Source organism: Neophocaena asiaeorientalis, unplaced genomic scaffold, assembly GCF_003031525.2.
Source record: "Neophocaena asiaeorientalis asiaeorientalis breed wild unplaced genomic scaffold, Neophocaena_asiaeorientalis_V1.1 scaffold5, whole genome shotgun sequence".
Lineage (NCBI taxonomy): Eukaryota > Metazoa > Chordata > Mammalia > Artiodactyla > Phocoenidae > Neophocaena > Neophocaena asiaeorientalis.
In genome coordinates, this window is record NW_020174698.1 from 4,231,580 (window position 1) to 4,257,123 (window position 25,544).

A 25,544-nucleotide genomic window follows, 5' to 3' on the forward strand; every position below is an offset into this window, starting at 1 on the left:
CCTGCCAATGCAGGGGATACGGGTTCGTGCCCCGGTCCGGGAAGATCCCACATGCCGCGGAGCAGCTAGGCCCATGAGCCTTGGCCGCTGAGCCTGCGCATCCGGAGCCCGTGCTTGGCAACGGGAGAGGCCACAGCAGTGAGAGTCCCGCGTACCCAAAAAAAAAAAAAAAAAAATGAAGTTAGAGATGAAGCAAGACGGGTCCTGTGTTGAAGCCAAGTGATAGATACTAAGGATCCACTATACTAGTCTATCAACTTCTGTCAGTATCTGGGGGGAGTTTTCCGTGGAACTAAAAAGGGAAAATACTGCTTCATGTTCTCACAGCTCTCTTTGAACTGTGGCACTGTCTTGAGGCCTCAACTGAAATATTCATTTAACATTTTTCATATAATGCATTACATATGTCTATATGGTCAACTTATGGGTTGTCTGATAGCCAGTCCACTTTCTGCCATACTGTATTTCCCCTTCCTGGAAGTTTAACCTGGACAACTGGCCTACTCTTTCCCCGACCCCTCCAATATGGTGTTTGATGGTCATACCATGTAAGAGCTGCATGTAATGGAAAGAAACTCTCTGATTTTGAAGTCTACAAGCCACTGATTGAACACTTCAAAATGTCTTCTACCATGGCCTTTCTGAGGTTAAACAAGTTCTATTATGAAGTTTTGTGTAGAAGACAGCTTTGTTTCTCACCATTCTCAAAGGAGTGACTTCATTTTAAATTACATGCAGATGATTTAGGGAATATCAGTTGCACTTCTGGACTACACTGGAATTAAATGCCATTTAGAGTCTTTTCCTATGATGACATTATGCCATTCTAGATCGTTTCTCTGTAAAATCGCTTCTCCTTTTAGTATCTGTTGTAAATTTCATGATTGATTGCAGATATTTGTCCACAGGGCCCAAAGCCCTTACCCTTTTTTTCTTGTGTTGCATTCTTTATTAGGTCACCCAAAAATAACAGTGCCAAAAGCTGTTATGAAGACAGACATTGAGAGGAATTTTAGGGTAAAGCTCATGGAAAGCAAATAAAAAGGAGCCACACAATATTCCCTGCTTAGCATTTCAGTTTTCTCAACTCAAATATTCTTCGTTTTTATAATATGAGTAAAAGAAAGGGCAAATTAAACTTTCTCACCACTATTAAATATTACAAGTTACAGATGTATTTCAATGAAGCATCATTAATATGTCATAAATTATAGAAAATTTCTTTCCCTTCTTAGAAGCAGCAAGGAAACCTCACACACACACAGTCCCAAGATGACACTGAATTCATGTCACTAAGTAGAATTCCCCAAAATCTTCATTTCCTTGCACACTAAGATGATGGGTTTGTGGACATGCAAGAATTTTTAAAAAGAGCTATAATCTCATCAATCAGAATATTTAGGTAATTACAACATAATCTTTTATTAGCAATTGGAAAAAAGACCACTGATACATTCTCCAGTTAAAGGAGAATGGACATGTAACAAGTCATGGCCTTTAAAATTATAAACAAAAGGTTGGAAATATATTAAAACTCATTACCTAAAATTTATTTACGAGGATCAAAACCACTGAATTAAGTAAAATTTTAATGTGATGAGTGAGATTAGCCTGATAATGTTTTTCAAAGAACCGCAAATCTAACAAACAGAAGAAAATAGGTATGAAAAGCTGACTCTAACAAACAATTATTTGAATGTGTCCCATAAATGCATTGCAAGAACTGGGATCATGTAGTTTTGCAGGTTATGAAGGAGCATACACCTGAGAGGGTTCCTGATCAAGGAATAACTACTTATACTAGACTGTCACTCAGAGGGGAGGAAAAGAGGCACACATATGACAAATGAAATGGTGAAAAAAAATAGAAGTTAACTTCAAAGAATTTTGTATTTTTATCAACTGTTTGGACTTTCGGATGATATTATTACAGCATTAAATGGGTGGTTAGCTCTTGATAACTATATTTACGGTGCTTATTATGTATTAGAAATTGTCCAAGCACTGCATCAATCTTTGCAATTTTCACAACAATCCTATGAGAAAGTACCATTATTACAATGGTGTTACTTGTGATAAACTGAGGCACTGAGAGGTTATATAAATGAGAGAAATGAATTAATAATAATCTGCACAAAGATGATACAGAAAAAGAGATATGATAGATCACAGTCTCAACCAAATAAAATAAATCAAAAAAGCATAAATAGAACCCCAAGAGGTCAGAACCATAAAGATGTCCTACCACCATACTTGTTCAGATTATTCTTTGCCATTGTACCATCTTGATATACAGCACCTGGAGCTCAAAAGTGCAGGTAAAAACCATCCAAATAGCTAGTAAATTTATATTTCCTATTCTCCAGGCACTGTGTCTGGAAGTATTATTTTTACTTCCATTATTATGATTAATGATGAAAAATCAACTTTCCCTGTTGAGGTCCAAAGTCAGTATTAAGGAGGATAAGGTAAGCTCAGCAAGAATGACAAGGACAGCTTGGATGAAGTAACGACTGTGCTGAAACACACAGGTCAGAAAGCCTGCGGAGACAGCCATACCTTTACTTGATAGGGAGAATCCAGGTGCCCTACTGTTCCCACACGTGAACTTTTTCTTTCTCAGGGTTCTCTTCAAAGTGGTCCCCAGAGTGGAAAGTTGTGAAGGGATATTTTATGGCTGATGGTAAAGATTTGCTGCCTTTTTTTTTTTTTTTTAAATGAAGGGCAAAATGAAATGCTGCTTTGAAAACGGTAGAAAATGGTAGTTTAGTCTTAGGAGAAATATCTGGGCTGTAAAAACCTATAGTCTCTATAGTAGTACAGCAAAGTAAATCAAGGACCCACCTTCTCCTAGTACTCGTATGACGGAAGGAGAAGAGGATATTGTTGGCCTGCGGGAAAACAGGGGGATGAACTAAATGATTTCAAGTACTCCTTCCGGCTGGTTGCTTTTGCGATAACTACAGGGAAAAACAAATTCGTTTACTGTTAGGTCTTTGGTTTACCCTTAAGTAAGTGATTGAAAAGTTTTTAACATATCTGAATAAAAACTTTAAGGTACATGAACTCACTATGGTATCTTAAGTACCTTTACATCAAAATCCTTGCAGATGTGAAAATATGTTTCTCCTACTTTCTTGTATCTGGTATCTGCCGTCCTCGGCAAATTTAGCCCTGGTGTATCCCTAGCACTGAGGCAGGGGTTTCAAATTACTGATGAAGTCTTCTGCCTCTTTAAAGGTGGTATTAAGAGTACCTAGGAGTTCTGAGCAGTATCATCCCTTTTTAGATCTGTCCATTCATCATGATCCCGTGCCAGAATTTGTTAGGTAAACATGATTGACAGACAGCCATCTTTATCCTTTATATGGCTGGAGGTCAGCCCTGGTGGAAAGTAATGCTTTTTTAATTAGCTGTTAGAGGATTGAGTTTCCTTTGTGTAGATAGCATGCTCTCCTCTCTCTGAGCCAGTATCCAAAGTGGATATCTCTTATGTCTTTCGTGCTTAGTATAACTCAGATGACTGAAGAACAGTCATAAAAGATTCATATTGAAGCTGTTTTACGAAAATTTGCACAGCTGGCAAAAAAAAGAGAGAGAGAGAGAAAACATACTTGAAATAACAGAGTCCTCAGAAAGGAAAATGAGCAACATTTTCAAGGCTATCTTGGCAAATAATGACTGCAAAGAGAAAACTGTTTTGTCACAATACTTCTGATGCAAAAATAAAATAAAATAAACATAATTTTTAACAGTAATGTGCAAAATATAATTTCCCTCTGAGGAATTGGTCCTTCCATTTAAAGGTAAAATAAACCCCTGAAACACTTTTGGTTTGGCAGAGTTTGCAAGAAAAACAAAGCAAGCATTCGTGACTAATTCAATGGCGCTGTACTTCTTCCGCATCTTTCGTAAGGCAAGATGTTCACTTCAGCGAAAGCTGATTATTTTTATGCCTAAAACAATTAATTCAGCAATATGTGAAACCACTGTGAAATGGAGACAGGGTGTGCACAAAATTTTAATACATATTCAAAATACATGCTTTTTATTTAAATATAAAATTGTTGGGCTAAAAAACACTCTCATTATAACAGTCAAGCTTATAATATAAACTTCTAAGTAGTTTATAAATACAGTGACTCGATATGATGTGCAAGGGCTAATATTATATGAAAATTCTAAAAATGAATTTTCTACCTTATGAACTAAAAAAGAAAATCAATTATCTGAATGCAATGCATAAATAGACCCAAACTCTTTTGTTTAGTTTCATATCTAAGCTGTTCCATTGATTTTCTCTGTTGTTTTCTCCTTCCACTTTCATTGATTTCTGATCTTTTCTTTTAATTATTTTCTTCATTTGGGGTTTATTATACACTTCTTTTTCTAATTTCTTAAAGTGAAAGCTTAGTTGATTTGGGACTATTCTTCTCTTGAGATCTTTCTTGTATTACAAGTCCTTTTTCTTTCTTTCTTTCTTTCTTTTTTTTTTTTTTTCATTAAGAGGTAGTATGGTGTTGAAGAACATGAGATCTGGAGCCTGAGTTTGAATCTGAGCTCTGCCACTTGCTAGCTGTGTGATTTTAGGAAAATCACTTAAGCTCTCTGGTCCTCAGTTTCCTAATCTGTAAAATGGGACTAAAAATATTTTCTGCCCATCAGATTGTTAAAGAAAAAGTGAGTAAAGATATGTAAAGAACTAAGAAGTTCTTTGCAATGTGTGCAATTTGAGTGCTATTATTATTGCAAGCAGCATTCATTCATAAGATCTGTAGAGCATACATCAAGTATACTGCATATTAAACAAGCTAGCTTCATTTAAATAACACATCAGCCTTAGTAAGAAACTCCTTGTGGGTTTTTTTTTTGGCGGGGGGTGCCTCATTTCTCACTGTATATACAAAATATTGGATGGTATTTAGGAAAGAAGAGAAAAATCTATTTGTGATGGTGATGACATCTGTCACCCAGTGATGGTCTCTAAGCCAATTGTATGCAATTTCAACACAGAGAGATTGGGGAAGACTCTGGGTATAATTGTCCTTATTAGCTAATTAAGCTCCAGAAAATTAATTCATTACTAGTCTACATTCCTTCTCTTTTGGGTAACCTGGTGGGTATATCGTTTAAAAAAACAGTAACGTGCAAAAACAAATACAGTTATCCCCTGTTTCCAGGACACCCACATCTACCAAAATCCACAGGTGCTCAAATCCCTTGTATAAAATGGCATTGTATTTGTATAAACCTATGCATCTCCTCCAGTATAATCTAAATCATCTGTAAATTATTTATAATACCTAATACAATGTAAATGCTAAGTAAATAATTGTACATACAACGTAAATGCCATGTAAACAATTGCCTGGAACGCGGCAAATTTAGGTTTTCCTTTTTGGAACTTTCTGGAATTTTTTTCCAAATATTTGATTCATTGGTGGAATCCACGAATTGAGGAACCCACAGGTACGGAGGGCCAGCTGTAGTTCGTTTAAAGCAATGACTACAGGCCATATGAAGTGCATAATTTTAAAAACTCAAGGATTAAATGGTTTGAGGAGACACCCCCAAGAAATCGTTTTGCTAGTTGCATGCTTGAAATCAGGCAGGAAAATGCTTTCTCCCTGAATCTCACAACTTGGGACGGAAAAATTGGTCTGTACGATCGGAAACATGGACCACACTTGCACTCACTTGAATTTTTACTTTGCTAAGGTTGAGTTTTTCCCATAAAAGGGTCATAATGGCTGTCAAAGAAATCCACATATAAAATTTGTTTACCGCAGTTTAAACAAGCCATTTAATCTGCAGCTGGTCTGGCCGCATGTGACGTGCAGAGGGTGCTGAGCAAAGCACCGGCACAGTCACACGGTGTGCACAGCCCAGATGCGAGTTTTTACACCATTTCTTGCCAACACATGGTACCTTTGCTTACCAAGTGTCACCATGGGAGCGGGAGCTGGGGTGATGGGAATTAAAATGAGGAGAAGATAATCCACTTTATTGAGCACTTATTATGTGCCAGGTACTGTACTAGGTAAGCCCATTACCTATTATCTCATTAGATCAATTGAATAAAGGCAAAATTAGAAAAGCCTTTCAGAATGAACAATTATATGAGGATTGGAGGTTGCAGAGATGAGCTGTTTGTGCTGCTTGGGATAGAAGTCACTGAATAAGATTTTTAAATGCTCATTTGGGGAGGGTTTTAATGCATCTCTTTTCCTCTGTGTTATATGTTTGTAGGACCAGGATTCTTCATTGCCATAGGTACACTCAAATCCAAATATTAATGAATATATAAAGTGTAAAATGCATTGCCTTAATTAATAATGAATATACAAAGTTTAAAATGCATTGGCTTAATTAATAATGAATGCATAAAGTTTAAAATGCATTGGACTACCCTATTACAGGAATAGATTTTAGCTGTACATTTTTATTAATCCTAATTCCTTTTGCTGAGATCTACTTTTCAGGGGAACTTGCTGCTGTTTTGGTGTTTCATCTCATTAAAGTACACCATGGAAAAGGGTTCGTGAGAAACTTTCATACAAATGCAGCCTGATGGGTCTAATTAGCTGGAAGAATATCTGTATAAACAGGATCTGTTGGACACAATAAGCTGCCCTTCCCCCACTTACTTATATAATAATCCTGGCTTTCAGAAGACTAATCACTACACACCATCGACACAGCATCTAATTTCCTCATCAAATTTCTCTGCTGGGTTTAGCCATGCTTGTCAACTTCCCAGCTCCCTCTTCAGTAACTGGGTTTATTCTTAGTGTATCGCCCATAAACATTCCTATGAGCAAACCCATGAAAGAATGAAGTCCAAGTTTCTTTATCGCTCCCTCTCTCCAGAAGGCTTTTCTGCACACACTCCTGGGAAAGGTCACAGGTAATTTGGGCTGGTCACTTCGGGGTGGCAGAATTGCAGCCAGCACATTGGGCTCTTTTGTTGAAGCCTCCCACTGACCACCAAAGGGGACCACAAGCTGAGGGGAGACCGTTTAGGAAAGTAAGCGATAAGAGGAGCAAGTCTGCCTGACTCTGTCTCTCTTTAAGCACAAATGAAATTGCTCAGATTCAGTTTCAGGAGAAATGCAGCTTTTCTGCAAGCAAACCTCTTCTTTATTGCTTGTATACTAGATATTGCTGAATATTTACAAGGAGTTTTAAAATCACTTATTGTGGAAGAGAAAGGTGCCATGAATGAACTGAACGCTACTTCGTTTTCATATCAATTTTACCATTTGACCATGGAACGTTCATTTAAATCTCTCCTACTCAGTCTCTTCGAAAGGAAAAACACTAAACTGGACACTCAGTAAATTGTGGAAATGCATAACTACTGAACTGGCTATTTCTAAAATAGGATTGGCCTATGGTGCTATACAGGTTGAATTGCTCCCTCCACCAAAAAAAAAAAAAGAGAGAGATTGGCGTCCTAACTCCCAGTGCCTCAGAATGTGACCTTATTTGGTGATAGAGTCTTTTACAGAGGTCATCAAGTTAAAATAAGGTCATTAAAGGTGAGCTCTAATCCAGTATGACCAGTGTCCTTATAAAAAGGGGACAGTGGACACACACACACACACACACACACACACACAGGGAAAATGCCATGTGAAGGTGAGGGCAGAGATCGGGATGGTGCGGGAGGAGTCAAAGATGACAAGCACACCACCAGAAGCTCGAAGACAACACATTTCTGTTGTTTCAGCTACCCAGTTTGTAGTACTTTGTTACAGCAGGCCTAAGGCAGGGACATAAATTCTAATAATAAGTACCAGGATATTAAAAAAATAAAATGGATCTGAAAATTTGTTCTATGCCAACAAATAAGTCAGTGGTAGTAACACAATTATGGGTTACATTCTGCTGTTAACATAAGCTTCTTCCCAAGCAAACTGGACTTGATTTCTCCTACCTGCATGACTATCTAGGCAAGAGAAGTGTTCTAGTGCCCTCAGAAGCTAATAAAACCTCTAAGCCCCAGTTTCTCAACCTCTGCACTATTAACATTATGGGTTGGATAATTCTTTGCTGAGAGCCGCCCTATGCATCGTAGGACATTTAGCAACATCCCTGGTCTCTACACACTAGATGCCAGGAACCCTCTCCCTGGAGTTGTGACAATGTCTGCAGACATTTTCAAATATCCCCTGAGAGGTAAAACCACCCACCTTACCCCCAGTTGAGAATGACTGCTCTAAACATATTTTCAGGGAGCAATTGCAATCTTGTAATGCAAAAAAAAAAAATGATTTTCAATTGATATTCCGTGATCCCTGGTTTTCAATGGCCTTCAGAGACTTTCCAAACCTTAGTAACAAAAGTCTTGTTTTATTCACAGGCTAGTCAATCCTATTCAGTTCTAGGACCATTTACTGAGGGCTTCACCTTGACCTTCTAGGTTAGGCAGAGGAGACTAACACACATGAAGGGGGATACTCCTTGACACATGGATCTTACTAGAGTGGCCTCAGAAAGGTATCCGCCTTTTTGTAGCTGGAAATTTTTGCCTAACAAATGTGTCAGTTTGGCAAGCACCATCTTCTCCTTGTCCTGAGGGTGAAAATAAAAGTTTATGTGAGTAAACATAATTCCATCTGGAGAAAAGGACCGTCTTCCATGGCTGTGGGGTGCCTTGACACAGTAACTACTCAGTAAATGTTTACTGTGTCAACGAATGGCTCTTATTCCTCAAAAACAGGAAATAAAAATAGGAAGTTTCAGGCAAGACATACTGAAAAGCTGCTATATTGTTAAGGGCATGTTAGAGGGTGAAATAAATCTTTTACTCCACACTGTTTTTTATATTACTCATTTTTAATCCCAAAATATGCATTTGGCTTAAATTAGGAAGATTTTCTTCTCTTTTCATTGCCTGTGTAGGAGATACCAGTAGTTATCACCTTGATACCTTACGGTAGCGTGATATTCAGATCACAGGCTCTGGATTCAGACATAGATACATGGGCTTGAATCCTAGATGCAACAGTCTTTTACCAGTTCCTTGTCCCACCTCAGCTTCGACTTTTTTTATCAGTAAAATGGGAATAACAGGACCTGATAGAGCTATTATGGGAACCAATAGAGTAATGCTTGCAAAATGCTTAGCCTGGTTATAAGAAAGCACAGTTACTGGTAATATTTTTTTAGAGCTAGACATTTTACAAACTGATCCACATAAATGTCTTCTTTCCCTAAATCTTCCTAAATGACCATACTCTCCTGCCACAAAGATTTTTTTCCTATGGCTTTCCATGACAACAAAAATAAGGGAAATCTTTCCAAAAGGGTCAGCAAACTTTCCTCTAAAGAAACTAGTAGAAATACTTTAGGCTTTGCTGGGTGGTCTGTGTCTCAGCTACTCACCTCTGCCATTATAGCATGACTCGGCCATAAGAAAAGAATGAAATGGTGCCATTTGCAGCAACATGGATGGACCTAGAGATGATCATACTAAGGGAAGTAAGCCAGACAGAGAAAGACAAATATAACGTGATATCACTTATGTGTGGAATCTAAAAAAAAAAAAAAAAGTTACAAATGAACTTATTCACAAAACAGAAATAGACTCACAGACGTAGAAAACAAACTTATGGTTACCAAAGGGGAAGCAGTGGAGGGATAAATTAGGAGTTTGGGATTTACATATACGTACTACTATGTATAACATAGCTAACCAACAGTGACCTACTGTATAGCACAGGGAATTGTACTCAATATCTTGTAATAACCTATAAGGGAAAAGAAGCTGAAAAAGTAGATAGACATAGAGATATATAGATACATAGATATAGATATATATATAGCAACATGGATGGACCTAGAGATGATCATACTAAGGGAAGTAAGCCAGACAGAGAAAGACAAATATCACGTGATATCACTTACGTGTGGAAACTAAAAAAAAGAAAAAAAGTTACAAATGAACTTATTCACAAAACAGAAATAGACTCACAGACGTAGAAAACAAACTTATGGTTACCAAAGGGGAAGCAGTGGAGGGATAAATTAGGAGTTTGGGATTTACATATACGTACTACTATGTATAACATAGTTAACCAACAGTGACCTACTGTATAGCACAGGGAATTGTACTCAATATCTTGTAATAACCTATAAGGGAAAAGAAGCTGAAAAAGTAGATAGACATAGAGATATATAGATACATAGATATAGATATATATATAGACACATAGATATATTATTTGTATAACTGAATCACTGTGCTGTACACCTGAAACTAACACAACATTGTAAATCAACTGTACTTCAATTAAAAAGAAGAAAGACAGCTGTCAGCACTACATTACCAAATGAACATGGCTTGGTTCCAATAAAACTTTACTTACAAAAGCAGGGGACTGGCTGGGTTTGGCCCACAGGTTGTGGTTTGCTAACATTTATTCTAAAAAGAATGAGCAGCTTTCCATTTTCATATGTCACTACCCAAGCTTTGTATGTTGGTGATTTATTTAAAAATCACTACAGATATAAACCATGCTTTCTCCTTTCTCCTTAAAGCTTTACATTCCTGTATGTGATTCAGAATAGTAGTAATTAAATTGGATTTGTAAATCGTGGGATGAAATCAGGGCTGAGAACATCACCGATTCATTGTAGTAAAGAAAAAGTTGGGTGGTTCTTCTGTTTCACTTCTGCTCAGGAGAACCAGTTGGTCGTGGCTAGGCTGCAGGCCTGCTGCACAACCTAACCACAGTGTGGCTGGAGAAGCCTGTGCTGAAGCCTGTGGGTTTGTCCGAGTTGGCCCTTCTCCTGCTACTCTTAGCAAAAACAGGTGAAGGTGGATCTCCTGGTATGAACTCCCACGACACCGGAAGCACTAAGGCAGGACCTGCATCTTATACATCATGGTGACCATAAGGGCCCAATGCCAGGCATGTCATAAGCACTCAAGATTTTGTGCCCAATCTATGTTTACAAATCTCTCATCCCCATGATCCAGACTTTGAGTGGTGTCAGAGTTCAAAGAACAGTTCACAAAAGTCATTTCAAAAATTTTTCAGTCATTTATTTCAGTTTTTAATACCATGAAGGGGATTTGCCAAGCAGAAAATGCCTCTTTAAAATCCCCGTTTTCGTCTGCCATCTGTGTCTCTGTTTAATGCAGTTAATTAAAAATTGTTTATTAATCCCAACTACACCTTAGACGATGCTCCTTGAACCAGTGGTATGGGATTCCTGGTTTCATGGTCAGGAAGGTCCCTGCCATGACAAATTCCCCCAAGCAAAATATCCAACCCTGGTGTGTGTGTCTCCTGCCATCCTTTCCTCTCCCTTTCCTTCTAGTCCTTTATTATAAAGCCAAAAGATTAGAGACAAGCCAGACTGTTCTTGGAAGGCAGCACAGAGAAAAAGCTGGGAATCCTCATGAATAATTATTTAATACCATAACAAAACTATGGTGCATCTTGATTATGATGTTGTGTTTTGAAGCCTTCAGTCAGAATTCAAACTCCTCTCCCTTCTGAGAAATGAAAGAGTAGCTACTAACCCTAAGGCAGAGAAGAAAATGAGACGTTTGATAAGAAGAATGTAACAACCACTGCCACCATTTATAACCGGATGTTCTTTGTAGCAGGTAATTTGTGGGATGCACAGTGCGGGTACACTTTTCCCTTTCTTGAGGATGCCAGTCCTGTTGATACTCAAAGCCTAGATGCAATTTGTACTGAACTTGGGTTTATTTGTTTTCTATTACTGTGGAACAAATTACCATAAACTTAGCTGCTTAAAGTGACGCTCATTTAGCATTTCACAGCTCAACTGGTTTCTCTGCTCAAGGCCTCACCAGGCCAAAATCAAGGTGCCTGTCAGGGCTGTGATCCCATCTAGGGCTCAGGATCCTCTTCTAAGCTCACAAGGTTGTGACTGAATTCAGTTCCTTGCTACTGTAGGACTGAGGTCCCTGTTTCCTTCTAGATGGCAGTTGAGGGTCTATCTCAGTTCCTGCAGGTTCCAGTAGTTCTTGCCATTCGGCCTCGCATGGGCTCTCTCACAACATGGTAGCTGATCCCTTGAAAGCCAGCAGGAGAATCTCTGACCTCGGGGCAGGCCCCAGTCCATCTTTTAAAGGACTCCATTAGGTCATATCACTGAAATAATCCCCCTTTTAATTAATTAAAAGTCAACTGATTAAGAACCTTAATTACATCTTTAAAATGCCTTCCCCTCTGCCATATAACACAAGATAATCTCAGGGATGTATCCCATCACATTCACAGGTCTTACCCATACTCAAGGAGAAGAGATTTTATAGGCTGTGTACCCCGAGGAGCAGGAATCCTGGGAGTCATCTTAGAATTCTGCCTACCACTGTAGGAAAGACTATAATGACGGAATTGTCAACAATTAATCCCAAACTACTATATATGAGCGTGTGTGTGTGTGTATATATATGACACATATATATATATATGACACACATATATATATGTGACACATATATATATATATATATGACACACATATATATATGAGAAACATATATATATATGACACACTCATACCCTTTAGAACTCACTTCTGAGGATAGGATCCCCAAAAGTGTAAAATTCCACACTTCAAATCCACAACCATCATATAGAGAATTTCTTGCTTATTTATTAAGACTATTCCACAAATGACATGTGCATTTAAGGCTTTCACGCCATGAAACCAAGTGAAAACTTGAGATAAGTCTAACGACAGGGACAGGACCCCAGATGTGCCTTTTTCAGCGATGACTTTCTCTTGCCTGGAAAACTACAAAGTGAATTTGAAACCACCAGCAACACAGTGCCAGTCACATGGATGACATTAAAAAAAAAAAAAAAAAAAAAAGAGGAAGCACAGAAACATCAGGAGTCTTTAAGCTGTTTTCTAAATTCAGCATCAGCAGAATATTTATGTTGGCAGCATCCCGTAACTCGCAGCAGGAGATCTGACAGAAGGCACTCTATACGTAACCCATGTGAGCCCCAGATCAAGAGCAGAGTATTTGCATAAACAGAATCCTAGAGACCATGTCATCGCTATCTTTCTCTTCCTCCTTCCTCCCTCTCCACCCTACAAGCTGGTCGGATTGAGTTTCCCGGGCTACCTTCCATGAACATCAAGGAATGCAACAGTGATGAATGTTACATTGACACTAGCAGTTCCACCACAGAAAACTGTTTGTCCACCCTTTTCATTTCTCAGTACCAGCAAGCATCTAAAGACTTTGCACCTGTTCTAGTTAGCCCTGGCAAATGCAGCCTGTATTTATATTAATAGAATGATGTTTTCATAACAAAATGGATGTGCAGCAATCAGGGACTCACTCTGGATGCTCTCATAAGTGCGCAGGTCGGGGGAGGGGTAGCTCTTACATAAAGCCCCATGGCAAGGGTAAAAGACGCACAAATCCCAAGCTGAATCATCAGGACGGTTTGAGAACTTGTTCAGGAATGACCAGACTCAAGTATTGGAAATTAAATTAGATCCTCGATTAAGAGGACAATATGCTGGAGATAAATGGGCTTTTCATGGGTAGTTCAGAGTTCTGAACTTTTTTGTATTCCGTCTCCTGTTTCTGTAATTTGTGCCTTATCTCCCCAGAGTAGAACTGAAAACTGGTGAGATCATACTTGGCTCAATTCCTAAAAGTTTGTTTTGAGTCACCAGTGTAAATATTGCCCACCCAATCTGTACATTTGCACAAATTAACTGAAAACAGCTACCCAATTCTTACTTCATATTTGGATCTGTTGATTAACGCTGACAGCTGTAACCTCATTAGTCCAGGCTCTGGCCATAGCAAAGCAGCTGTCAAATTAGGAAGAAGTGGACTCACTGAAGTCGCCTATGGACCAGGCATGTTAAAATCGATAGACGCTCTAAAAGGTTTCAGTTATGATTCCAATTCTAAATGATGTTATGAGGTGGGCTTTTCACCTAGATCCGTAATATGGGCCTGAAATTGGTTGTTTTTGGAGAAAGCAGAGGCTCTATCATAAAGCAAGAACATAGGTTTTATCTGGAGAGTTTGGATCTATATCAGTTGAGAATGGGTTTTTAGCATGCATTATAACATGGACATTTTAATATACTTTTAAATATTAGTTCCTAATGTATTTTTTGGCATGAGTGATTTTGTTAGTTTTGACAAGAGGCCAACAGGGTCCTGACTATAGAAATAAGAAAGATTCTGCAGCTGGCCCTCACTGGAAAAGTAGAGATAAAAAATTGAGGAAAGAATTAGAATCCACTCCAATAGGAATGCGGTTTCCCTAAACAGAACACAAAGTCCTCAGAGTGAATTCTGTTCCCTTCTATAAGAATCTCTACGGAGGGGGTAGGAAGGGAAAATTCTCAATATCCTTTCATCAAAACCTGGAGGTTCAGGAAGGAGATGATTTTCCATCCACCAAGGTGTTACAAAGAACAATGGAACCAGGTCAAATGCAATGTGTGGACTTCCCTTGTGGCATTTTCCTGTGAGGAGATAGCTTGGGGGAGCAGAAGAAATTCTGAAGGAAGAATCTAGAGACTTAATTTTTTTTTTTTTTTTGCCGTACGCGGGCCTGTCACTGTTGTGGCCTCTCCCGTTGCGGAGCACAGGCTCTGGACGCGCAGGCTCAGCGGCCATGGCTCACGTGCCTACCCGCTCCGCGGGCATGTGGGATCTTCCTAGACTGGGGCACGAACCCGTGTCCCCTGCATTGGCAGGCGGACTCTCAACCACTGCGCCACCAGGGAAGCCCGAGACTTCAGTTCTGATCCCAGTATTGGTCCCAGTTTTGCCACAGCCCCGCAGTGGGAGCTTTGGACAAGTTCCTTAATCTCTCTAGATCTCAGTAGACCCCTTTATAAAATAAGGTTTGCCATATGATTTCAATGATCCATCTATCTTTAGATTTGAAGAATCTTTGCACAAATCATAAGAAGCTTCTCCACTACGGCCCAAGGTGGATCCAATTACCAATTTTTTCCCCTTCGGGGTAATTCTCTTCTCTTTCTGTAGTGCCCTTTAGCCTATTATGCAAACAGTTGCTGTTCTTTGGCGCCCCCTGGTGGTGGCTAGAGCTTTTACACTCGCTTTCCCACGTGGCCCTTGAAGGTAAGAATGCTAACTGTGGGAACTTGCCCCGGTAGAGCCCTGTCTGCTGTTCACCAGGGGGAAAAGCCATCCACCCACCGTTGTTGCTTATAGCTCTAACACACTGCTTTTTTGAGGCTTAAGGGGGCATGCTGATTTTTAAAAGAAGTAGCATTAATCAGATGCTTTATTGGCATAAACACTGTCAGCTCCTAGCCTGCTTCAAGTTGAAGGATTTAAAAAGGCCAAGGGCTTCTACTTACATTATTGTGAGAAAATAGATAAAATTGGAAGTATTTAAGCGTTTAGTAAAGGCCAAGAGTTCCCTTTGCACATGACTAATTTAAATTACCAGACATATTAGATTATATATGCTCCGATGTTTCCTAAATATAGATTTTGGTTATAACAAAGCACCAGAAGTTTACTGAGGCTTTCCCCATAGCTTTCCTTCAGTTTAAAAATCATTTACAGGGAAAACTCTGAGAGTCAAAAGTCAGGCAAGATGAAAAAGTAAAGGAAATCATTTTTTTGTTGTGGAAAGACAGGTAAATATATTTCAAGTATCGTGAGCCATTGGGAATTAAATTCTACCCTCAATCATGATAATTTACACTTAATCTAGCAATTAGATTATATTTGCCTACAACATGTCAGTCCTAGTTCTTTTGTTTACAACTGTATTCTGTTCCTTTCACTTTGAAACTGTACTGAAAGGTAGTAAAAAAATTGTCTTTGATTTAGTGTAAAAGCCGATACATCTTTAATTTAAATGCCAAAAGTTAGAATTATCCAAAGAAACTAGGCAAATACACTGTGAAGGAAAAGGAGAAACCTCACGAACGTTTAATTATTCTGTGTTGACCCCACCATGTACTAATGCTAAGTCCTTTCAAGGCTAATTCATTTCCATGCATTTAGTTGGATATGATTATAACAACTATGACTGTTTCCAGGTAGGGTTAAAAAAAAAAAGCAGTTACAGGAAAGAGAAAAGTCAATATTCCCTAAAGGAGAAAAGCATTTTTTGCCATGTTTACTTGACTCCTTCTGGCAAAAGGCTGTTAGCAGTTGTACCACACAGTTCAACCAGAGCTTGTCTCCAGAAAAAAAAAGAAAAATAATATTGCATCTCAGAGATTTGGTTTGGAGTATCTGCTTTGGTTTCCAATGCCTCCTCACTTCTCAAGCATGTTTCTAAGTGTTTTCCAAGCTCTTTTTGAGCATTTTGCCTGCCACTCCACACCCCTGCATGTCACCCTCTTCTCCCTATGGCCAGCCACGGTTTTCAGCCTTGGCCAAGAAATGAAACATTGGTTCACCTCAAAGGCTGCCATTAAATTTAACTCATTTATTGACCAGCAGGAGGTGCACCTACCTTACTGGGGTCAACGTTAACTATAATGCCAGGGAACTCACTGGTGCCCCAGACTGCTCCCCTGTTTAATGACTGTTGGGCCTCTTGGGCCAGATAAATTCCACTGTTGACATATTGGTGGCAATGCCCTTGGAACACCTTTGATCCATCAGTATGCTCTCTCCATTCAGGGATGTATTTAACTGTGTGTTGATTAAAAATAACAAGATATAGAGAAGAGGAAGAAGCAAAGGGAGCTCCTACTGGAAGAATAAGTCACTTATACTTCTCTGCGGTAGATACCAGGGCCTATGAGGACATCAAGTTTAAGAAAAAATAAGGTCCTAAGTAAGAGAGTGGCATGGACATATATACACTACCAAATGTAAAATCGATAGCTAGTGGGAAGCAGCCTCATAGCACAGGGAGATCAGCTAGGTGCTTTGTGACCACCTAGAGGGGTGAGATAGGGAGGGTGGGAGGGAGATGCAAGAGGGAGGAGATATGGGGATATATGTATATGTATAGCTGGTTCACTTTGTTATAAATGGTGTGTTGTTAACACACCATTGTAAAGCAATTATACTCCAATAAAGCTGTTAAAAGAAAAAGAAAAAGGTCCTGAGGAGTCTGCTCTCTGGATAGACCCACCATAGGTCTTCGGTTGCCTTTGAGATGTACAGCAGGAAATGCCCGTGAACTTGCCAGCTCACTGAGAGGCACGCTTTCATGGCCTAGGGAATTTTGGGCATAGATTTCTTTGCTTTTCTTCATCATCACTTTGCTATTCTGTAAAAACGTGAGCTCTCTCAGCAGTGACTGTGCTGAAAACAACCCTGAGTGCTTAGAGACACTGCTCTATAGTAACAGTGCCTGTAGGGTCTGCTCCTAGTTTTAAATTGGCTGCTAAAAATCATATTCGTTATAAATGAAGAGGGGATTTCCTTTTCTTTATGAAACTAAGCACATGAAATGTGTCAGATAAGAAAGCCTGGAAATCAGAATGATCTTTTTATCCGCAGACCGTCAAAGGCTCTCGGGCAATGAGCTCTTTCCTGTTCCCATTTTACCCCACAAACCTGCTTCCCTCAGCCCTGACCTGGAGTGACCAGGTTAGATGGTCATGGCTCTCAAGTCTGAACGCTGATTCAGGCCCTTCTCTCTTTGCTGCCAATAATAGTTCATCTCGGTGCCACATTTAGTGGTGGTTTCTTATGATGTGGATACCTGTCCAGCAGCGATTGGACTGTGACCACAAGCCATTTTTTCTTAAGCCACAGAATAACTGTCAGATGGTAACTGCTGATAGTCGCTACTTGCCAGGCTCGGCAGCCTCCAAGACAGAGACTCTCACATCCTGTAGTAATGCCACCGAACAGCACTGGCCCACAGGGACACAAATTTTGTCAGTACGTAAAAATTCCTGAGAGTAATAATTCAATGTTTGATCTTCAGTCCTTTGAAAAAAATGAACAGAACAACTTCGAAAACAAACAAAAGACTCCTGCTCTTTTCTCTCCTACAGATGGGTTCTTTTCGCTCTTGTATTAATACTTCTTCCATTTTATTGCCCTTATGTATTTTACTATAAGCCACATCAACTTTTCTGATCATCAGTGGAGATTCAGTTTTTTTAATTACAAGTTATATTTTGTATTGCCTTCCCCTGAGAATTAAGAATACTTTGGAAATGTTTTCCTTACAGCCTCTTTCTTTTGTGAGCAGAATCCCGTTTTCCTCTCATTTTATAGAAGAGGAATCGAGACACCTACTCTGGAGTAGTACAATGTGAAGCAAAAGGTCATACCAGGAGTACAGCGTAGAAACTAGCAAACAAACAAAATCCGAACAATAATTCATTGCTACTAATCATGTCATGATATGTTGAAGCCTCTAGAGTTGAGTCTAGCAGACTTGGATGATGTGTCTCTGGTGAAGTGTTAACGTGGACAGGTGGAAGTTTACTCTAGGGAATGCTGACCTCCTGGAGGAAATTTCCCAGAAATTCCAGATTGTACCAGTGTCTCTCTTTCATTTCTCACAAACTAATAACATTGTTGTGCATGCTTGTGCCTGAGAACATTATTCCTTAAACCATGAATTAGCTGTAAGCTCTTAATAGTAAAAATATACTTCAAATAGTGAACCAAATATAAATATGTAAATATAATTACATATATATATATATATATATATACACACTATATGTATATACATATATATACATATTGTGTGTGTGTGAAGAAAACAGTCAAATATGTTTGTAATTACAGTGTTTGATTCATCACATTTGGGCTTTGGGATTAAAAGCACACTCACTGGGGAAAGTGAACAAAGTTTCTCCCAAGGTAAGAAGATAATTAATGATCTAGAAGCTATTATACCTCTTTTGACTGAAATTGACAGTCTTTCCTTAAATAAAAGGTGTAAATATTTTTTTTATTAGAATAAGCTTGACTCTCTAAGATTTTTACCTCAGAAGCAGAATAGGCTACTGTAAAAATTTTGTATGTAAATAAATTCGTCTTTCTGAGTTTGTAGGAAATAAGACTTGAGAATCTTAGAGCTGAGGCTTCCTGGGCTTCCTGTGGTCTGACTCATTCATCATACAGAAGAGGACAATTAGGCCCAGAGAGATGGAGTAAACTCCCCAGGGTCATGCAACTTCAATCAAGACCTTGCAGATGACATTGGACTTCAACCTCTCCATTCTTGCCTCAGCAGCTCACTATTTCAACCATATCATAAATGCTAAGATACTGAGATTTGTCTGCACCTGTAGTGACACTGATCTGGCCTCTTTTCTTGCATCTCCCTTGTGGCAAAACCAGTTCAAATAAATTATGTTCAAGAACACTGGCTCCACAGACTTCCAAACTTGTTCTCCAAAGTATCAGCTACAATGTCTACTGAATACCAACACTGCCTTACATGTAGACACCCACAAAGGTTCTTCTCAGTTCTAAGCCTAATAATGTGAATTTCACCTGCGATCACTGGAGGAGCAAAATGGGGAAATAGATCAAGTTGCCATAGACCAAACTACGGAATAATCAAAAGTTTTGTGTATGTTTGAGGAGAAGAGTGGGTTCCAAGTAGTCTCCCTTGATTGTCCTCTAGCTTCCCCAAAGTGTCTTGGAAATAAGTGATTTAGGATGAAATACAACCAGTTTCTGATAATCATTTCAATTGCTACGTTTCCTTGGACACATTTTCAAAGTACTTGAATGAAGCCCCACATGCAAATTATCTTCCCTGAAAAGAAAGCCGTTGCTGGCAAGTTGGCTGTTCAGTTTTTGTGGCAATGGCATAGAGACACAATGTATTTTTAACATTCTTGTTTTGTTCTTGTCTCAACTGACACTAGTAATTTAAGAAATGTTGAGGGCGTTACTGAATATAAATTTGAAGAAAAATAACTCTTCCTACTATATTGTTAGAAGTAGGATGAATATTCAGTCAAAGATGAATCAGAAAGTTTAGATTATGTATGTGGGCATATACCTCCCTGAAAACAGACTCTTCCCATGATCCTGTCCTCATGATGTGGCATCCACAAGAATCACACTGCAATTTGCAACCAATTGTGCCCTGAATGACAGAAATCTGCCTCCACACTCATTTGAAATCTCTTTTTATAGAATTATTGAATTTGCAAGCTAGAAATGGTACATGAAATACCTCAATTTGCATAAGAGGAAATAGATCCTGAGAGCAAAGATATTTGCCTGAAGCTATAGAACAGGTCAAAGCTTTATTTAAAAATCCAGATTCTGAACCCTTAGCCTAGAGACCACCAACCCTACTCTTAAAAATGGTTAACACCATGTCTCATCCTCAAGTATTTTTCAATGTTTATATTTAGTCATCCATTCTTAAATTCATTCCTGTCCTTTTCTCCTTTCCTTTCTTTCTTCCTTTCTTCTCTCTCTCCTTCCATCCTTCCTTCTCTCCTTTCTTCCTTCCTTCAATAAATATTCTTTTACCACAGGCTAGTCTTTGTGATGAGCTCCGGGATACAAAGAATAGAATATGGCCCAAAGAACAGCTCATCTGTAGAGAAGATCAACATGGTAGCCAACAAGTCCAAACTCTTTAATATGGCTTATGATCCTCTCCTCTCTGACCCCTAACCCACCTCTCTAGCTACTGTCCATCTTTCTCTCTATGCTCCAGACTTACTAGATTTGGGGAGCTTACTGTGGAGATTCCTCCCATCTGTGTCCGTTACATATGTTCACGTCCTGGAACACTGCCTCTCCCCTACCCTCCTCATGTGGCTGGCACCACATCAGCCTTCAGATTTCAGCCTAAATGTCTATTCTCGGGAAGTGCTTCCTTGAACCACAAGACTAGGTTAAGTCTCTCTGCTAATTTGCAAACACTTGCATAACGCCCCTTTTCTTTAGTTCACTGATGAGTTCAATAAGGATAGTGATAAGTAAGTAGCATATTTACTCTTATATCCCCATTTACTTAATTACCTAATTCAGGCACTTGGCACCCAGTACAAGTTCAATAGATACCTACTGAGTGAAAGAATTTGTTTAGCATAATGGGAGAGGAGATGAGAGAGTACTCAATTCTACTTGGGGAGGCAGTCAGTGGATGCCATCCATATTTAATTCATCCGAAGGTTTAGGATGTTTTATAAAATCAAGTGGATACATGTCATGCCTAATTTCCCATTTTATGTCCTGGTGAAAATACCAATAAAAACCTGTAAATAAGACTAATGCTGATCTCCACTCTCTGTACCCCAATTACTTTTCTAAGATAGGCCCATAATCCCTTATCTATAATTCTGAAATCCAAAAACCAAAAAAAAAAGTCTGAGAAGAGAAAATTTTTCATAAGCATGGGCAGCAAACTGGATCTTAACTAACATGATGTCTTGGTCTTTATCCCAGTTTGTATAGATTCATGTTTTGCTGCAGAAATATCAATGCATTCATTTTTATTGGTCTCACTTTTTATGAATGTGTGTTCTGCTGCAGAAATGTTTGGTTTCTAAGTTCCCCCATGATGTCATATAATTCTAAACTTGAAACGTGCCTGGTGCCAAAAATTATGAAGGGAATTATGAACATACGTCGATTTACTACCTTGTGTTTGGTTCAGATTATTCCATCAAAGTTATTTCTCTTTTTCCAATTTGCTCCTTGCTTAGAATTTTCTCTTCTGAGAATAATAGAAGTTAAATTGTTAGAATTTTAGAAAACTAAAGCCCTAGTAACAACGCCACACAACATGGGCTGTCACTGGTACCAACGTGGCCTAAGATCCTAAAGGAAGATCCAGAATGTCTTCCTGTGTGAATACACTTTATTGAGTTTTATAAAGAAATGAAACAAAAGTGTTCATGAATAGTAGGAAAAGTAAAAACTAAAAAGAGTCTAAAAAGACTCTTGGACTCTCAACTATCTACGCTCACCACAGAAACGGAAGATATGAACTGTGGCCTGTACCAGTGCATGGAGAAGCCCATAACGGTTTCTGACCATGATGCTTGCCGACCCATTTTCACAGCACACAAACCAAGGGTTTCAGACTACAGGAGTGTGAGTCTGATAAGTCTTTCACCCCAACTCCCTCTACACATAACTCTGAATTACCTACACTAAATCATATTCAGTTTTTGGCAGGCAAACATCTTGGAAATAAAATCGTTTTGAAAAGCACTGATTTTGCCATTAATCTCAAGGCACGAATGGATTCTTTTTAATGTCCGTTGATGTCCACAGTGGGAATTTAAGAGCCACGTACGCCCACATATTTCCTTTCAATGTATATGTTAAAAGGGCTCTACGAATAAATGTACAATCCAAGAAATTCCAAAAAGGGTGAATGAAGAAAAACTAAAAAACATAGAGGAATGACCTGCTGCTTTTCACAATTTCTAAACAAGACAATAAAAATACCACTTACTTAATATGCAACATCTATCAAATCAGTTCCATTGCTAAGAATGTTTGCCCAGGAGATAAGTCCCGCATCCCAGTCAATTCCTAAAAGAAAAACGAAAGCTCTACAGTCTCCATCCTATCTTGACCTGTTTTCATATGGTGAAAGATGTCTGAGGGAAAAGACCACTCTTTGATGAAGGTGAAGAGTATTTAGTAATTCTTGGTGAAAAACTTTATGGAGCGTCCATTAGAAGAAGAATAGATGACCACATTTCTGCGGTCTCAGAACGAGACAGCGATAAATTGGCCATATTTCCCAGGAAGAAAGTCAAACAGCCAGGCAGAGCCTCCCCTCACAGCAGTGTTTTCAGATGTCCAGAGAAGTCTCTGGGGCTTTCTGGTTGGCTGACAGCTGGGCTCTTACGGCACAGTGTATACAGCCACGGATCATTACAGATTGGCACACACCTACAGAGCAGAACCTCGTCAAATCCCAGATACACTGTGTTTGCTCAAAGACGTGCTCTGTGGTATCCAGAAATTAAGGGAGGTGGAATTTATGGTGTGAATATGTACTTTCTGGAATGACTAAATTTAGAATTTTCCATATATATTAGGGAAGTTATGGAATATGTACTATTACTTTCCAAGTAAGAGTAGGTGGGTTTTGTGCTTCTTTGTCTGAACGATATTGCCTTTTCTTTTTTCAGTTTTTAGAAGATTGGGCCAATAATGATAACAATGCAATGATTATTTCTCTACATACTATAGTAATAATTACAGTAACAGTGATACTCTAGAGATATCCTAGTGAGATAGGTTCCCAAACACCAGTTCATACTGGTACAAGATCAAGCTAGAATTGTTACTGGTTCATTACAAAGTAAGAAAAGTTAGGAGAGCGTAGTAGTTTGTTTAAAAAACTAAATTTATTCTACTTACAAGTTTGTTATTTATTCTGATATGTGTCATTCCCATTCTCCTGGTATTAAAAGAAAAATCTCTAGAATTATGGTGATGGGATAGGTAAGATGTATTGGTTTTTTGCCTGAGGTCACACACAGCCAAAGAGCAGCAAATCTGGAACCCTAACTCAGGCAAGTCCGCTCCAGAGCCTACTAGCTTTTCCTACCTCAATGTTCCCATCTGGAAAATGGAGAATAATGAAAGTACTCACCCCAGGTTGTAAAACTTAAGTGAGTTTACATCTGTAAACTTCTTCAATAGTGCTGACATATAGGACATTCCATATAAGCGATTGTTTAGAAACAAACAAACAAAAATCAATGTTTTATCCAAAATCACATAGCTAGTAAGTGGCAGAACAGGGATTCTAACCCACTAGTTTAGCTGTACCTGTAGTCGACACCCTTGCATGCACCACTGCCTTGGAGTCATGCTGATACAGACCATTAAACACAAAATGAGTGCAAGAAGCAACCACTAAGTTAAAGCATCACCAGTTTCAAAACTATCTAGGCTAAAGGCAGTGCACAATGGAAATGCGTAGTTGCCCTGTTAGCAACTACAAAAAACTAAAAATTTCATCTGGGTGGGAGGAAAAGAACAGAACCAGGTGGGTTGTATTCCCCACGGGTCCCGACACTCGTGCAGCTGTTCCGTGGGTCTAAGGAGGCTTAAAATACAACTGAGCACAATTGCAAGCATGACCCAACCCTGCCTCAGCCCCTGTAGGAAAGAAAATGTTTATAGAAGAGACATTTATTGATTGGTTTTTAAAAACTCTCCCTTTAGCATTAGTCATTGGTTTGCTTCTAAATGCTCAAAATCTTAAGAAGAAATTTGTACTTCTCAAAACTGGACACACACACACAGCATTCTCAACATCACTGAGGCTCTGTTCATAATAAGAGAGTAAGAAGCATGTTCCTATAAATGTGAAAGGAAAAAGGAAAGATTTTGAGTTTTTCCCATCATTTCTTAGGCAGCAAACAAAGAAAAAATGATGGAATTTTTACAGGTTCCTGGTTCCACATCTCTCTGTGTTTTGTCTAGTACTTGCGTTTCATCAGCTCACTGTAAACATCACTGCTCTTGCGGCTGCCAGGTTAGGAAAAACGAGTTAGCCTTCCAGGAAATCACCAGCACGTTGTACGCTTGATGAGTGAAAATTTGATCAAAGAATGAACCAGGGGGACTGAGCGAATGTTTGGGGACCCATTACATTTTGTCATTCATACAGTTGATCACGTTGGAGAAGGATCTTGCCGATTAGCACAGCCTTTGCAAAGCATCCGGGATCAGGAAAGCCTGCTTGTTAGCATCCTCTCCTGCAGCCTCCAACTTAAAAACGGCTTTTCAGGCCTTTCATCACTTGTCATAGCTTTGTAAATAACTCCAGCCATATGAAAGGATCTTCTTTCTTTTACCGGTAACCATGTTTACCATAGATGTACTACATATAAGTCATGACGTTTTGTTTCGGACTTCTCTTTTAATTAGTTTTTCTGACCAGGAACCTGCTGCTGTTGAAACAGATGTTGTAGGGCCCAATCATAGCTCTCAGCTGCCAAAGGAAACGTATGGATCTGTGCCCGGACCATGCAGAGCAAATGACTGTGAAGACGGGATGCTTATTACTAACGATCCAGAGAGCTGACATTTCACATATGTAGCAGCTTCCGTGTGATCATAGACGGGACACGTCCAATGTCACTCCTTTCGTACCCTCTTCCCTCTCATAAATAACTCACCTGAAGGGCAGGTACAGCGTGAGCTCCGAGCCCACCCCTCCCCAAAGTAAGAACACAGATATGTGCTCTCAGGAACGATGGTCCAGCTAAGTTACAGCTTGAACCTAAAAGACCCTCCCTCAAACCCTCACCCAACCTGTAAACTCAAGCAAATATAGCTCCATGTAAACTAGTTTTAGGTTTGAAATGACAAGCAGATTTTTTTTTTTAAATCAATAAACATAAGTGTAAACGCAACATAGATTTACCAGAGTTGGTTTGCTGGTAAATGTTTTAACAATAGGCTCTCTGGAGGGAAAAAGCCCTGACTTGTAGTATTTTCCAGTTTCTGTGATGTAAATTTCCTCACCGTGATTGATTTCAAGCTTTCCACATGACATCACTGAATGCAGAGATGGGGAGAGATGAGTGGTGTCATACCACTGTAGAATAATTCCACAATCGACATAAAAATGTCAAGAACATCA